We start from the raw sequence: 12,701 nt of genomic DNA, 5'->3' as shown, positions 1-12,701 counted from the left end.
ACAACATCCTTTTGGGGAAATCTTTCAGGACCCTTTAATAATTCTTAAAATTTTTTGAGGCTCCCAAAATGTTTCCCCCTATGTGGGTTATATCTGTAGATACTGTGTTAGAAATTAAAACAAAATTTTAAAATATTTATTAATTTCCTTAAGAATATTGATAACAAACCCATATAGAATTATATGACATATTTTTATGTGAAAAATCTGTTTGCCAAAACAAAAAATAATTAGCGAATTTCTTTAATGTCTAGCATAATGGATGCCTCTTAACAGCTAGATTCTAATATCTGCTTCTGCATTCGATCTGTTGCTGTATCACATGTCATGCGGCCTCTGGAAAACTCCACTGTACACACTCATAAGAAGATGAGAGTAAGAAAAGGCAAAGAAGCTTTAATGGGATTATAAAAATTGTTTTGACCATGCAGACCTCCCGAAAAGGTCTCAGAGACCCCTGAAGGTCCCTGGACCACACTTTGAGTTTAGTTGTTTTTCTTGGCTTTAGTCACACCTTTCAGAATCGTGTGTCAAACGTTGCTTGCAGTGAACTGTGCTTTGGCGTGTCCACATTAAAGGAGACTATCGGGCGGGAGAAACTGCCAGAACTTTTTACTGTCATTACCAAAATGCAGTTGTTGGATTCCTCATTTTCAAAGTCAAACCGTATCATCTTTAGGACAGCTCAGGCTGACGTTTTTTAAATCTCAGCACCAGAAACAGCTACATTGCCCAGCATTGGATACCTTTATCCTGTGAACGTCAGTGTGTGTAACTCATTGCCCGCTTTGTACTGGCTGATGGGAAGCTCAGCCACATTTGTGGTCCAGCTTTCTAAAAAGTACCTAAGCCCTTGTGGAATTTACTTGGGCCAGTGCATTCACTTTATCCTTTTCTTCCCCCAACCTTGTTTTCTCTTCCGCTGTCTCGCTCCAGTCTTTCATCTTCTATTGTATATTAGACTCCTTATTTTATTTTATTTTATTTTATTTTATTTTATTTTATTTTATTTTAGTTTAGTTTAGTTTAGTTTAGTTTAGTTTAGTTTATTTATTTTGAGAAAGAGAGAGAGAGACAACAAGCAGGGGAGGAGCAGAGAGAGAGGTGAGAGAACCCCAAGTAGGCTCTGCATTGTCAACACAGAGCCCACTGTGGGGCTCGAACTCATGAGCTTGAGGTCAGGACGTGAGCTGAAATCAAGAGTCGGATACTTGACCGACTGAGCCACCCGGGCACCCCTAGACCCCTTATTTTAAAATGAGGTGGGTACAAACAATATTTATTCAGTTAAAAACCACTTTTTGTCTAGTAAGAGAAATGAATTCACGACAGATTAAAATAATGTGGAACCTGAAAAGTGCCTTGAAAGGTATTCAGAGTGTCTTCCGACACTGGACGTACACAAACCCTATGTCCCTGGGGTCCTGCTCCCAGTTCCTTATGCAGCAGAAATGCATTCACAGGTTCACCAAAAGCCATGGACCAGAATGTTCACCGCAGCACTGGAAAGTGGCCAAATGCCCATCAACAGTACAATGAAGAAATGAGCTGTGATATATTCACATGACGTGATACGATACAGCAATGACAATGAACAATACAGCGAGTCCCACAGACAATGCCGATGAACAAATGAAGGAAGCCATTTGCAAGAGTACGCTTGGATTCCATTCAGATGAATAGAAACAGAGTAAACTAAGCCATACAGGTAGAAGTCAGGATGGTGGCTACTCTTGGGAAGGAAGAGGGTCAGTGGCTGGGGAGGAATACAGGTGCTTGTCACGGTGCTGATCTCTTCTGTTTTTTATTTTTATCCGGGTGCAGGTTACATGGGTGTATTGAGTTTTTCAACACTGACCTGTGCAAATTCACGTTCTTTTCTCAATGTACGTCGTCCTGAAAGGTGTTAAAAAATGGCACATAAAGTGGCTTTAGCAGGAAAAGAAGTTGAATCTGATTTAGAAGAAAGAGAAGTGGCATCAGGAAGCTTTCCAGAGAATGACGCTGTTCAGTGGAAGGAGCAGGAGTTTGGGGAGGGATGGCAAATCCTACCCTGTGGCGTTGCCGGGGACATGAGGAACACTGTGTAAAGTGCCAAGCACATGCCGGGGCCCACGGAGGCCGGATTGATGACGGCTGTTCCCATCGATGGACCAGCTGATGTTCCAGCTGATGTTCCCGCAGAGCCATGAAAAACGCCTGGGATTCAGACACGCGGGGAGTGACAGCGGCGCGACGTTAACAAAACCAAACACGGCTTTGAGAGATGGTTGGGCTCGGGGCAGGGCAGGTGTGTGTGGGGAGGCACCGCCACCATGGACTTTGCCTGTCCCGTGCCTTACCCCCTGGGCCTGGGCTTGGCCTACAGCAGGCACTCGTTAGTATTTGTCTGGATCGAACAAGCAGTTGAAAGAATGAGGAAGGAACAATGGAAGGGAATGGGAGTTTGGGACCCTGTGGTGGACACTTGGGCATGGCGGGCTGATAAGTTCTACTTAACTTCTACACATGAAGCATTACAAGCAGGAGGTGGTCTGAAACCGTTAAAGGCAGAGGGCTCGCCCCAGAGTGGCACTCGTCAGTGGTGGCCGGAACAGTCCCACCCCGTTACCTGCCCACGTGAGGGAAATGCAGACACAGACAAAACAGCCTGAAAGGTGAGCAGCGGTTTGACAGACCGGTCAAGCTTTATCTTTTTGAATCTGATTTAAAATAATGGGCTCGCACTTTGTACTTTTTGCTTCGTACAAAATCTCTAATGAAACTAATGTCACTGTACAAGTCCTCGTTGGATTGCGATGTAGGAACAAGAACGGGGCTTCGCCCCCAGGTAGTTGGGAAAGAGCACTGAACCAGAGGCTGAACGTGAGAGGCTGTTCTCCGGTCCCCACCAGTCTGGCTGGGAAGTCCCGTGTGCTTAGCAAGCTGGGAGCCCCCTGCCTGCCCGAGGCTCCCCTGTTCTGACGCACCAGCAGATGAGAACACCCCGGTCATAGCCCTGGGCGGGACTCCATGGATGGTTGATTTCACTCTCCCAGACCTGACTCTGCCTGCTGGTAACTGACAACCCCTGTGTGTGCAAACAGGGGAGCCGCTGGGGAGCCTGCTGTGTATCCCACTGAACATGTGCCTGAAGAGGGGCATTGACTCGGCGACCGTCTTTCCACGAGAAGGGGTTCCGGTGTAGTGACAGCTAGCTTACCCTCCCTGGGGACTCCACCCCCCCTCCCCCCCCAGCTGATTGGAAGCAGCAGGGAGCCCCTCATTCCTCTGCTAAGTGCTGTTTCCCAAACTCTGATCATCTGAACACACTGGAGACGAAGGAGGGGTCATTGCTCCTCACCAGAGTTGGGGAACAGTTTGTAGCAGTCTCCTCTTCCTGGGGTTCCCTTTGTGAGCATACATGATTAAAATAAAATTCAGTAAAAAAACAACAACAACAACAACAACAACAACAACAAAAAAAAAACCCAAGATGCTTTGTCCAGACCCTTTCTGGTTGCACGTGAGAGAAAACCAAACCCCAAATGATGTAAAAGGGAATTCAATCATGTAATTGAAAACTCCAGAGTCACAATCGTTATATCTTGTCACAATCATTTTTTCAAATACAAAAGTCCTAGGTCACAATCTTCTGTGAATGTAGAAAGGATGATACCCAGAGCCCTGGAGGATGAGGCACTCTGGATCTCCTAGACAGTTTAAAGTTTTACCTGCCCTAGTAGACGTTGATTGCTCCCTTCACCCGGCACCTCACTCCCTCTCTCATGGGAACATTTACTCCCACCTCCCACTTCCCGTTTGCTCATCCTGCTCCCATTTTGTCTCCTGACTTTATCCCACGCTGCAGGAGTAGGCGTGTGGTCCAAGGTTGGCCAATCAGAACATTGTGCAAACTTCTGGCCACAGGGATTGGGTCCACGCTGGGCATGTGACCCAAACCAAGCTAATCAGGTCAAGCTGGAGTTAATCTTGCCTGCTGGCTTGTGTGGTCAGAGCAGAGAATGGTCTCCTTTTCACCAGAGTTTGAGGTGTTGGCAGCCATCTTGCCACCATGAGGGCAGAGCTGGTCTGAGAGGAACACCATCAGAGGAGGAAACAACAGGGGATAGAAGCCAGATCATGATGCCATAGATCCTACCTCTGGATCCACTTGTGTCTGAAGCAAGGATAGCTCTGGATTAGCAAATACTGCTCATAAGCTTTTTTTTGCACCATTTGAGACTGGGTTTTTGTCACATGCAGCCAAAAGAGTCTTGAGCGGGCACCTCAATTTTATATTTTAATTACTTTTCTGTCATTTCCACCTTAAATAAAGGATGCTCAACATAATTCAGCCTGTCTTTACGACTTGGACGTGTTGCTATTGTACAGATGTGCCTAAGGAGCTGCTGGGGCGGGTCAGACATTATCTGCTGAGCTTGTGAGATTTCTGGCTTTTCTGTTTTTCTTATCTCTGCCCTGCCTCACAGCTGTTAAGGAGCAGACTCTGGCTTCATCTCAGATTTGTTGCTTCTAGTCTGCAGTGAGATTGGAAAGCAGTTAGCCAAAATTTTGGGATCTGGCATTAAATGAAAGTAAACGCCTTTAATGTGGATTTGGAGGCTCTAGTGGGGACGGGTTGCAAGGGCTTTGTGACATTTTGGCTGCCCCCGAGGATTTTTTTATTTTTTATTTTTTTGGTGTTTGCTGTTTGTTTCTGCTTGGTTCTGGATGGATGAGGTTTCCTGATTTTTCTGTTAGTTGAGACTTTCACTGTAACAAGATTTTCACACTAAAGGAGTGTGCACTGTGAGCAAATGAGCTAGGGTTGAAATGTCTTATAACTTAGCCAAGTTACTGAGTTTGCTTCAAAGAAGAAACAGCAGCCGACAGCAGTATTCTGAACCCCAGGCTGACCTTTAAGTTGTTTTGCTTCTTTTCTAAAATAGCCCCTTTATTTTCAACCTCTAATCACATACACTGACTTGCAAGGGGAGGAAAAAAACCCAAGCATGCTTGTATCAGAGGGAGCGGTCCACTTAAGGCAGATGTGGAATCAATTTGGGCAAATGTGAGTTGCCAGCTTCTGAACTTTTCTGCTAAGTATATTCGCCCTGGAATACATCAGAGCCACTTAAGCCTCGTAAATGTGTTGCTGGAATATTGGGTAAACGTGTGTAAGGGGGCATTCAGCTTGCTGCCCTGGCTGAGTTGAGTGAAAACCCAAAGGGGCACATTCTTCTCTGAGAAACTCAAATGAAGACAGTTGTGTCTGGGAAAAAATATAACTGAGGTCTGGTTTTGAGATTACTAGGAAAATGGAAGCTCTGGTGATTTATCTTGCAGAATGAGCAAAATCTGCCTTCTACAATGGCTATTTTTTATGTTTATTTGTGCTCCCACTTGATGTGGACTCCCATCAGAGATATAATATACCGAGCGCGAAACTGTTATTTAGTTTTTGTCATCAAAAGAGCAGGACTCCGTTTCTGCTGGTCCCTGCTTTTTGAAAGTTGGTCTGTGGCTTTGGGGGACAAGTTAGGCAGGCGCCTGGGAATCTCAGAAGGGTCGCTCTTGTTGCTTCGCTCACTAAACACGTGACTCCTCGGTTCATTTGAGCTCTCCACTAACTTTGCACCAGCTTTCCATGGGTTTCAGTGATGAAGACAGTGGTTGTGGTGAGTGTCGGTGAACTTGGCCCAGCCTGTCCCCAAGGCCTTGGCCTCCAGGATATGCTTCCAGGAAAGGAATCGGAAGACACGTAAGGGCAGTTGATTCTCTAGTGTCTAGAATGCCTAATACAATTACACGAGCATGGTAGGTGTAATGGGTTGAATCGTGTCCACTCAGAATTCATTATGTCGAAATCTTAACTTCCAGCATCTCCGAATGTGACTGTATTTGGAGATGGGGTCTGAGAGAGAGAGAATTAAGGTAACTTGAGGACATCAGGGCCGGTCCTAATCCAGTATAACTGGTGTCCTTTATAAGCAGAGGAGAGAAAGACACTGACAGACTCACACAAGTCACAGGAAGACACAGGAAGAAGATGGCCATCTATGAGCCAAGGAGAGAGGCCCCAGGAGAAATGAGCGTATCAATAACCTTGATCTTGGACTTCTGTGAGAAAATCAGTTTCGGTTGTTGAAGCCACCCAGGCTGTGGTACTTTGTTATGGCGGCCCTGGCAAACTAATACAGTAAGTTACCTGATAAGCATCTGCTGGATGCTGTTACGTCCTCCTTGTGAGTATTTCTCTAAAACTAAATTTCTTTGTCGTATAGGATCATGGCCTTAGCTGGAGGGTGAACTTCTTCCAAGGCTCACAACCCTGCCTGCTTTCCCAGATTACTCATCCACATGGCCCTCCATCCCTACGGATCTACTCCTGTCCCTCGACATGCCCCTGATGCCTTCCTGCCCCTCCCCATCCCTCTGCCCACCTTCAGTCCTTGTGGAAACTTGTCCTTCAGTTTCCACTGAAACTGATCCTTCGAGGACCTTCAGGCCTTGTCACCTATGCAAATACCACAGTTATTTCCAGACCTGTTTAAAGTTTGTCCCCACCCCCCGCCAAGGCTTCCTTGGTCTTAGCCTCCTAACATGACTGTCAGCTTCTATCCTTGTCCCCTGTGGTAGACAGACCCTAAGATGGCCCTGTGGACCCCATCTCCCCTGAGTGTGCGTGGGACTTGTAGGTATATGTGGTGGACGTCATGCCCATGATTAGGTTACTGATCAGATGCCTTTCAAGGGTGTCTTGGTTGGTCCTTACCTACTATGGTGGGCCCTTTCGAGGGACTGGGTCCTTCCTGAAGGATGAGATTTGAAGTGTAAGAGATTCCCCTTCTGGCCTTGAAGAAGCAAACAGCCATGTTGCTAACTGAGGAGGGGAGCACACGGCAAGGACTTGAGAGTGGCCTCCAGGACAAGAGCCTTTCGCAGCCAACCGCTGGCGGGAGAATGGGATCTTGGTTCTGCAGCCACAAGGATATGGACTCTGCCACCAAAAGCAGCGGGCCTGGGAGAGGACCTGGAGCTTCAGATGAGATCATAGCGCCAAACGACACCTTGCTTTCGGCCTGGTGGGACCCTGAGCAGAGGACCCAGCTCGCCCACACCCAGGCTACTGACCCAGGAAACTGGCACGATACGCTTGTGTGGTTTTAAGCTGCTGGCAGGGTAGTGGTTTTGCGGTTAATAGTTCTGCGGCCAAAGAACGGATGCACGCTACTTGCTGTCACGCGCCAGCCAGGGTGGCCCTGTTAGAATGCAAGCAGATGGCCCTCCTTCACTCAGAAATGTCTCCTGTTGGCCTGGTGATGCAAGCCCAAGGCCCAGGACGTCTTCCATGATCTGACCTCCAACCACCCCTGACCGCGTCCCTCTTACTTTCTCTCCTGTTCCCTTCTGCTCCAGGCACGGTGGCCCCCTCACTACTCCAGGAATGCATCGGGCCTGCTCGCGTTTCCACCGCCTTTGGTCTCTCCATCTTGAATCCTCTCCCCCCGTATTCCCTCATGGCTCCTCCCATCACCTCCTTCAAATCTGTTCTCAGGAGGCTCCCCTCATCTCTACATTTAAAGCCACAACCTCTTGGGGCACCTGGGTGGCTCAGTCGGCTAAGTGTCCGACTTCAGCTCAGGTCACGATCTCACAGTTCGTGGGTTCGAGCCCCGCATCGGGCTCTGTGCTGACCGCTCAGAGCCTGGAGCCTGTTTCAGATTCTGTGTCTCCCTCTCTCTCTGACCCTCCCCCATTCATGCTCTATCTCTCTCTGTCTCAAAAATAAATAAACGTTAAAAAAAAAATTAAAAAAAAAAAAATAAAGCCACAACCTCTCAGGGCACGTGGGTGGCTCAGTTGGTTAAATGTCCAACCTCGGCTCAGGTCATGATCTCATGGTTCGACTTCGAGCCCTGTGCAGAGCCTGCTTGGGATTCTCTCTCTCCCTCTCTCTCTTCCCACCGCCCCCCCCCCACTCTCTTTCTCTCAAAATAAATAAATTAATTAAAAAAAAATAAGACCAAAACCTCTCCTCACAGAACCTGACACCGTCCCCCCCCCAGGCCCCTTCACCCTCCTCCAGCACCGTATAGTTTACATATTTATTGTGAATATTATCCTGTAACACTAGGTATAATTCATGTATTTGTCATATATTATGTGTTTCCTTCTCCTGTTGGCATTTAAACCCCACAAAAGCAGGATCTCCGTCCCTTTTGTTCGCGGATGTATCGAGGCACCTAGAAACAGCACTTAACAGCCAATACTTGTTGAATGAATGGATGGATGTTTGCGATGACTTAACAGGTGCTTTCGGTCTAGTGTCTGCAGAAAAGCTGTGAGTGTCCCACCGGCATCCCCTCCACCTACCCTAAAGGTCACCAACAGATAGTTCCCAAAAAGCAGATGCATCCTGGGTCTCAGGCCATGTGCTCCTGGGAAGAGTCAATTGCCAGGACTTCACCCCAAGGAGCAGCCCAGGAGGTGGGAGTTGGTGGGGAGACCCCCACCTTTCTTGCCCCTCCATGGGACTGAGCCTCACTTGTGCACAGCAGCAGCCCCACTCACTAATATCCCTGAACCGGCTTCCTTTCCCTCCCCCCCCCCCCCCCCCCCCCGTCTCACTCCCCCACTCTCCCAGCACTTCCCAAATAAGTGGCATGACCCTAAATCCTTGTTTCAGGGCTTGCCTTCAGCCTACAGGAAGGCAGACTAAGCCAGTCTCCTGGTTTGAAATACTTAGGTTGCCAGCCACATTCTTAAAAAGCTTTTGCATTGACCCGTAGATGGGACTTCAGATATTTCCCCCCGAGGAAGACTGCAGGATTTACCCCCTTAAGAATTTTGGAGCCAGAGGACTATCTGAAGCTTTTAGCCAAGTGGGTCAGAAGAGTTCTTGGAATGGGGTGAGGGATGTTCCATCAAGGCAAGAATGGAGATCGAAGAATTGCTCTCGATATTCTGACAGCCTGAAAGAAATCATCCGATCCATTTACCAATGACAAAACCATGCAGGCTAAATGTTAACATTCACTATTAGGGGCTGGAGGCATCCCTCCTTCTTGGGGTAGATTATTCTGACCAAAAGCTATTACCTCACAGATCCAAGGTTAACATTTACAAAGAGGAGAGACAAATTACTCATTCATCAAGAGCACTGGTGTTTGAAGGAATCTTTCTAAACAGAGGCTTTTGGTGTAAGCACAGTTGGGTATCACTAATCCAGCCTCCTTGCTCTACACAGGAGGCATCTGAGGCCAGAGAAGGCCAGCGGACTTGGCCAAGGTCACTCAGCTGGGAGTGAAGGGCCAGGTCTAGAACTTGGGCCTCTGAACACCCCCCCCCCCCCCCAAGTTTTACACTCTTACTTCACACAGGAAGGAAATGGCATGCTTTGGAGAATCTAGGACTGTTGTTTCCTCTGGAAGATATTTTGATAGATGCAAAATTTTCCCTAAAAAGCACAGTGAGTGAATTTTACCCATTAGGAGATAAATAGGCTGCAATGACAAAATGCTGGATATTTACATCTAATGAGCTTCTCTGTGGGAAACAGCTGCATGGCACATGAAGAATGGTATGAAGGACACATTTACTCATTCCGGAAGCAGTGTGGTGTAATTACATGCCTGGCACAGTACCTAGGACAGAGCAGGCTCCTAGAGCTCACCTCTTTGATCTTGGACAAATGACATGAACCTCTCCAGACCTCTTTCTCCTCATGTGTCCACTGTGGGGAGGTAGACCTCAAGATCCAGCGGGGGAGAACCTGGTTTCAAATGTCAACCTCGCTATGGGGTCCTAGGTAAGGCACTCCATCCCTCTGAGCCTCGGTTCCCACAACTGTAAGCAGGGAATGGATTACAGACCCTCTAAGATTCCCTTTTAGCTCAAAATTCCCACATCCCCTTTCCACCTCTCACAGACTCTGACTTTATTGGCTTTAGAATTGCTTTGTTTTGGAGATCGATTCTTTGTAAACCTAAGTAAAAATAAAATGGCACCTCGCCTTCAGTCGGGCTGATCCCAAGCAAGCAGCTCAAGAGATGAGCAAGGAAGCGCCAAGCAGACAACTAGAAGTGAGGGCAGCCACAGCAGTTCTGAAACCTGTTTCCTTACAGCCAAAGGTGATCCTTGGGCAATTACTCCCATCCGCATGCTAGCCGGTAGGAAAGGAAGATCAGAGGACCCAACGCCACAAACCCAGGAAAGATTGTGAGCAAGAGGAAATGGAATTTCCTCAAAGCCTCGTCCTTCGATTCCTTTTGGAACTTCAGGGGGCGTTTTGTTCCAGAACCCTTCGCAGGAGGTCATGTCGCCATCCCGACCTGGCCTCTCTCGAAGTGGGTGCTCCAGGGCAGGAACCGGGAACATAGGTTTCTGAAAGAATGTTGCACACAGTAAATCCTGCGTTCCGGTTTAATTCTTGATCTGGTTTGCGTTATCTGTGTGTGTGTGGTGGGGGTGGGGGGGGGAGGTATGGGGGTGTGGGGTGGTAGTAAATAATGTGATTGCTTTCTGTTTTAAGCAGAACTTTCAGAAGCTGCATCCCCAAATGATCGCATACCTTAGACAGCCATCAACTCACACTAGCCATGCTACCCTGGGGAAATACTTCTTAGAATTCCGCCCCCCCCCCCCCCCCAAGACTTGCCTTTGGAGTCGAAGGCAGAATCTTCAGAGCTTTTTCAACGTTAGAGAAATGAGATCTTGTAGGTGTGAATCTGAAGGTCAGCCACAGCTCCAAGTCTTTCAGAGCAGGACTTGTGGATAAGAGGGGTTCTCCGGCCCTTTTAACAACAGGCAAAAGAATGTGTCCTGATAAATGTGGGAGGAATGACAAGATTAGAGCGTCATCGTTTTGTAACTCCTGGGGAAATAATTGATTCAGGCAATGACGACTAATCTGTGAACTCATCAGATGACGGACTGATGGGGGACCTGACCATGGAGGGATCAGGGTGCGCTCCTGGAACCAGCGATCGATCTGAGTGCCACGGGAAGTGGGACAGCGTGTGTGTCCCGATGTGTGGCAATAGGCAGCCTGCGGTACCGCCTGGAGGTGTTCTTGTCACGAATGCCAGTGGTGCCCCTCGAGTCGGCTGTCATTTACAGGAATTATGGAGGAATAGCGGAACAAGGAAAATGACTTCCATGAGACCACACGGAGGCAAAGAAACAAATCCAGAAGGTGGGTCATTTTACAGGACAACTAACCCAATTTCTACAAGTTAGTGGTGTTAAATAAAGATGGCAGTAGGGGTATTCCAGATTAAAAGAGAGTTAAAAAAAAAAAAGATTAAAAGAGAATGAAGACACATAACAACCAAACATAATATATGGATCTTTTTGAACAACTATAAAAGGGACACTTTTTGGGAGCTTGGGTGGCTCAGTCAGTTAAGTGTCCGACTTCAGCTCTGTTCATGATCTCCTGGTTCGTGAGTTCGAGCCCTGTGTCGGGCTGTGTGCTGACAGCTCAGATCCTGGAGCCTGCTTCAGATTCCTTGTCTCCCCCTCTCTCTGCCTTCCTCCTCCTCCTCTCTCTCTCTCAAAAATAAATAAACATTAAAAAAATTTAAATAAATAAACATTACAAAAAAAAAAAAAGGGACACTTGAATATATCAGCCGAGAACAAAAACAAAGAGAACTTTTAAAAGGATAAAGATAAAGGAAATATATCTGGGTCCAGACTTCCCTCTTCTGATAAAGACACCAGCCATACTGGCATAGGAGCCCTCCCTTTTCCAGTATAGTAACCTCATCTTGCCTAATTACAACTGTAGCCACCTCATTTCCAAATAAAGGCACAATCTGAGGTACTGGGGGTTAGGACGTTAGCATAGCTTTTTGAGGGGGACACAATTAAACCCACAAAAAAGGGCCATACTTTGATGAACCGGGTAGTTTAAAAAAAAGAGAAAGGAAAAGACAGAAAGAAAGAAAAAAAGGAAGAAAAAGAAAAAAAGAAGAAAAGAAAAGAAGAAATGAAAAGAAAGGAGGCATTATTTAATCATAGGATAAGCAGAAGCCTCACAGTGGACAGAGGCCCAGAGATCACACAGCTATAGCCTCCTTAGACCTAGAGGGCAGAGGGTCCTGCAGCCGGAGCGATCACTGAAACCAGAAGATGAAGGTCAAAGGAACACTTGGCAAGCAAGGCTCATGGTTCCAATAAGTGGGTTGGAATGTGGCCTAGTAGGATAGACGTTGAGAGCAAGGACTCTTGAGCTAGACTCTTCGGGTTCGAATCCAGATGTTACCATTTAGAGCTGTGTGTTCTCAGGCAGGTTTTAATCCTTTCTGTTTCTTGGTTTCTTTATCTGAAAACTGGGGAAAATAGTAGAATCTGTCTCAAGGGTTGTCATGAGGATTAAAAATGTCAACATGGGAAAAGCACTCCCTCTCCTCCAACCTCCTGATCTCCTGCTGGAAACTTCCCATCGCTGCTGCTGACTGTGGACCTGGAGGTTCAGTGCAGAGTTAACCGCACCTGCTCCTTACCCTGGGCTGGTCTTACTGGGAAATCCAGGACAACGTCATGAAAGCAGCGTACATTACCTGAGCCACTTCACGTGGGAAGTTACGATGCAGTCATCAGTGTTCACCCCAAATTCCACGCGCTTCCTACGGTCAGCTTGTGGCAGAAAGAGCAGGGCCCAGAGGCAGGAGCCCTCAACGCTGTCCAGGCTTAGAATGACCTGGGAGCAT

The 12,701-nt window shown here is 47.3% G+C and overlaps 1 long non-coding RNA gene across 1 annotated transcript; it reads left to right on the top strand.

The window, feature by feature from the left end:
• The first annotated feature begins 1,063 nt into the window (after positions 1-1,063).
• LOC131507737 (uncharacterized) lies at positions 1,064-8,192 on the top strand. Its single transcript, XR_009259671.1, has 4 exons — positions 1,064-1,714; positions 1,844-3,183; positions 3,249-6,181; positions 6,267-8,192. It is a non-coding gene; the product is annotated as an uncharacterized LOC131507737 (long non-coding RNA).
• The last annotated feature ends 4,509 nt before the right edge of the window (positions 8,193-12,701 follow it).

Source organism: Neofelis nebulosa, chromosome 3, assembly GCF_028018385.1.
Source record: "Neofelis nebulosa isolate mNeoNeb1 chromosome 3, mNeoNeb1.pri, whole genome shotgun sequence".
In the NCBI taxonomy this organism is placed as follows: Eukaryota; Metazoa; Chordata; class Mammalia; order Carnivora; family Felidae; genus Neofelis; species Neofelis nebulosa.
Note: the sequence above shows the minus strand (reverse complement) of the source record. Positions and strands in the feature narration are given on the sequence as shown.